This window comes from Colobus angolensis, unplaced genomic scaffold (genome assembly GCF_000951035.1).
Source record: "Colobus angolensis palliatus isolate OR3802 unplaced genomic scaffold, Cang.pa_1.0 Scaffold749, whole genome shotgun sequence".
Lineage (NCBI taxonomy): Eukaryota > Metazoa > Chordata > Mammalia > Primates > Cercopithecidae > Colobus > Colobus angolensis.
The window spans coordinates 83,735-88,137 of NW_012121254.1; the positions used below are offsets into that span (position 1 = coordinate 83,735).

Here is a 4,403-nt window from a genome sequence, read left to right on the forward strand (position 1 = left end):
AAAAAAAAAAAAAAAAAAAAAAGAATCTAACATAATGTTGAGTGAAAAAAGCCAGACACAGCCAGGTGCAGTGGCTCATGCCTGTAATCCCAACACTTTGGGAGGCTGAGGCGGGAGGATCACTTGTGCCCTGGAGTTCAAGACCAGCCTGGACAACATAGCAAGACCCCCAACTCTACAACAAATTTTAACACTAGCTGCAGGTGGCAGTGCGCATCTGGAGGTCCCAGCTGCTTGCAAGGCTGGTATGTTGAGGCCGCAGTGAGCCATGATCACACCTGGGCAACAGTGAGACCCTGTCTCAAAAAAAGGATGAAAGAGCAACACTGAAGTTCCATTGATTGGAATTTACCAAGCAAAACAAAGCACAAAGCAGATGTCTGTGGCATGGCACTATTTCTTTTTCAAAAATGTTACTGCAGGGCTGGGTGCAGTGACTCACGCCTGTAATCCCAGCACTTTGGGAGATCAAGGTGGGCAGATCACTTGAGGTCAGGAGTTCGGGACCAGCCTGACCAACACGGTGAAACCCCGTCTCTACTAAAAATGCAAAAATTAGCCAGATGTGGTGGCACACACCTGTAATCCCAACTACTTTGGAGGCTGAGGCATGAGAATCATTTGAACCAGGGAGACGGAGCTTGCAGTGAGCCAAGATCACACCACTGCACTCCAGCCTGGGTGATAAAGTGAGACTCTCATAAAACAAAAAAAACCTGCAGTTTAGGAAAAGTACACACAGATGTTCATTGTTTTACATATATAAATATCACATTTATATTTTTATTATATATAAAAATAGACACATATATAAGTGCGTGCATGCGCGCGCACACACACACACACACACACACACATATATATATATATATGGGTTTTTTTTTTTTTTCTTTTCTCTTGAGACAGAGTTTGTGTTGCCCAGGCTGGTCTCAAACTCCTGGGCTCAGGTGATCCTCCCACCTCAGCCTCCCAAAGTGCTGAGATTACAAGTGTGAGCCACTGTGCCTGGCCCCGGTTTCCAATTAAAGGAAACAAACAATAATGGAAGATACAATTCCATCAGAAACAGGAATCTGAAAAATCGTAAGATATATAAACATTGGCCATGGTCTGGATGTATTATTTAAAAAACAAACATGAGCCTGGGAAGATGCATATTTGGATATTCTCTGCAATACTGTTTGTAAATAGCAAGAAATTGGAGGTAGCCCATGTCCAAGCTGGATGGCTACGTCAATGTGATACATTCGCTCAATGGAATACTATACCACAGAATAAATGAGATTCAGAAGAATCAATTTGGATAACTCCCAGTAAGCTGAGGTTAAGTAAAAACATTGAATGTCTAGAGTCCTGTATGCCCAGTATTAAACAATGCATGTAAATGCATAAGCACAAACAGATGGAAGGAAAGGGCCACCTGTTCTGGAGCACCCACTGTGTGCCAGGTGCGGGCGGGCCTGAACTCCCACTGTGACCGCAGAGCTACTTATTAATGGGATGTGTTTTTCAGAGACTAGGAAGCAGCCTCTGGGAGGACAGCCCACATGGCAGGAGGGAGCCCGGACTGCTGACTCCCGGGCCACTGCTGGTGCACCCTCCCTGTCGGGCTGGCCCAAGGATTCGGGCCCGGGCCTCCATCCTGGGCTGGGGCAGGCAGGAGGCCCTGTAACTCCAGCCGCTGCTCCCACCCCCTGCCCGCCCCTCCTTCACCTCAGCCTGGGGAAGCCTGGCTTGCCTGGTCCTCTGACAATGCCTCCCATTCAGCCCTGTCCCAGCTGCCAGGCCTGCGGGCCGCGGAGGGGGGCTCCCACCAGGCGGGGACAGCCTTTCCCTGCGTTGCGCCTCCAGGCTGGACCAGCAGTTCCAGGCGGCATGGAGGGGTGAGTCTTTGGGCCCGATGGTGCAAGTGGGGGGTTCAGAGCAGCTGAGCGGCCTCAGGTAAATCTCTGCCCCTCTCTGGGCCTCTTGAGACGCTGGCGGGCAGGGGCTCTGGGGCCTTCCTGGGGTTCTCCAGGAAGGGGGTCTCCCAAGGTGGGCTCTGAGACACATGTGCCGGGGACTGGTTCTCCGGGGCTTGTCTGAGAGCCCAGCAGTGGTCCCTGTGTTCTGAATGCTTGTCGCGTCAGCAATCTGTCCCCATGAGTCCCCTCCCTGGCCTGCCCTGAAGCACAGCCTTCACCATAGGCTCTGGAGAAGTCCCTAACTCCAAGGCAGGGACTGGAGCCTGGGACCCAAAGGAGACCCCAAAACAGACGGCAATCCAGGGAGCAGCGAGAGGGAGGCTCCTGGGGGCCCGGGGACCAGCCCAGTGATGGGGAGAGGCCATGCCTGACACAGGCTGAGAACAGAGGGGCCAGCTGGGCAGGAGAGGTGAGCTTATCATCCTAGCGCTTTGGGAGGCCAAGGTGGGACAATCACTTGAGGCCAGGAATTCAAGACCAGCCTGGGCAACATAGCAAGATCCTGTCTCTACCAGAAATAAAAAATTAGCCAAATGTGGTGGTAAGTGCCTGTTGTCCCAGCTACTCAAGAGGCCGAGACGAGAGGATCAGTTTAGCCCAGGAGGTGAAGGCTGCAGTGAGCTGCACTCCAGACTCCAGCTTGGGCAACAGAGCAAGGCTTGTCTCTATTTAAACAAAACAAAGCAAAAAAATGCTCAAGGACCCAGACTGGATGCCTCCCTCCCTTCCGGTGGGCACCATTATGCTCCTGCTACCTGGGAGCTGGCATCATATCAGAGGACAGGCTGCTTCTGAGCCTGCCCTGGACCGGAGCCTCACCACAGCCCAAGTACATGCTCTGAACTGGAGTCATTCTCAGTCAGCAAGTCCTCACTGAGCCACTGAGCAGAGAGGCAAAGGGACTCACCAGGTCACTTTTCTGACCATCAACATTGGCCATGGTCTGGATGTATTATTTAAAAAACAAACATGAGCTGGGAAGATGCATATTTGGATATTATTTGCAATATTGTTTGTAAATAGCAAAAAATTGGAGGTAGCCCATGTCCAAGCTGGATGGCTAAGTCAATGTGATACATTCACACATGTCTCCGTTTCCTCCCATGTAAAACAGGACTAATCATAGGACCTCCACTGTGTGGGGGGTGGGGGGCAGGGAGGCTCAGGGTGATGGACACTTTCCTGGGCCCAGAGGAGGAGGCTCTGAGGGGTTTTCGGGGCAGGAGCTGCTCTGTGGCTGGGACTAAGTGAGGGACAGCATGTGGCCTCAGCCCCTGTGCACAGCAGACTCTCCCTCCCTGTCCCAGGCCCCGGACCTCCACCCATGTCTCCTTGGTGCTGCGGCTGCTTGTACTTCTGCTGCTGGGCCCAGCTAGGCAGGCCGCCGCCCAGCGCTGCCCACAGGCCTGCATCTGTGACAACTCCAGACGGCACGTTGCCTGCCGGCACCAGAACCTCACTGAGGTGCCAGACGCCATCCCTGAGGTCAGCAGGGAAGGAGCATGGACACGGAGTGGCAGTGGGGCAGGGTGGGGACCCAGAGGGAGGAGCCTGGGCTGGGCACCAGTTGATGTGCCACTGCCTGCCTGGGAGACCTTGGCAAGTTACTTCTCTTTGAGCCTTAGTTTATAGGTCTGTAAAATGGGAATAATAAAAAGCTGTAACAGGGAGATGATCTATTTAAAATCCTTACTGTGTGGAATAAGTAGGTGACCCATAGATCAATACTGAATTCACTGCAGATGCTGTGGCAGAGAGGTGGGGCTGTGGCAGGGTGAGGTGTGGTCTCTGCTCTGCGGAGTCATCAGCTAGTGGAGGAGAGACAGCGAGGAGGCAGGGACAGCAGTGTGAAAAGTGCCACAGTGGGTGATGCCCAGGGCACTGGAGAGGAAGGCTTCCTGGAGGAGGTGTCAGGGGTCGGATGAAGAGAAATACGGGAAAGGTGACAGAAGAGAAGGGTGTTCTGGGGAAGGAGCAGCACTTGCAAAGGCGGGGTCCCTGCCTGGCTCAGCCCCACTTTCCCCTCGCCGTCCCCAGCTGACCCAGCGGCTGAACCTGCAGGGCAATTTGCTGAAGGTGATCCCCGCAGCCGCCTTCCAGGGCCTGCCTCACCTCACACACCTGGACCTGCGCCACTGCCAGGTGGAGCTGGTGGCCGAGGGCGCCTTCCGTGGCCTGGGCCGCCTGCTCCTGCTCAACCTGGCCTCCAACCACCTGCGTGAGCTGCCCCAGGAGGCGCTGGACGGGCTGGGCTCGCTGCGGCGGCTAGAGCTGGAGGGGAACGCACTGGAGGAGCTGCGGCCGGGGACGTTCGGGGCACTGGGTGCGCTGGCCACGCTAAACCTGGCCCACAACGCCCTGGTCTACCTGCCCGCCATGGCCTTCCAGGGGCTACTGCGCGTCCGCTGGCTGCGGCTGTCGCACAACGCGCTCAGCGTG

General features: G+C 54.6%; 1 long non-coding RNA gene across 1 annotated transcript in view; it reads left to right on the forward strand.

Annotated features, from left to right (window-relative positions):
• Positions 1 to 1,862: 1,862 nt before the first annotated feature.
• Positions 1,863 to 4,403, forward strand: part of LOC105501750 — a 5,907-nt gene continuing 3,366 nt past the window's right edge. Inside the window, exon 1 of the long non-coding RNA XR_001000232.1 lies at positions 1,863 to 1,941. This is a non-coding gene — a long non-coding RNA (uncharacterized LOC105501750). The remainder of the gene's footprint in view (positions 1,942 to 4,403) is intronic.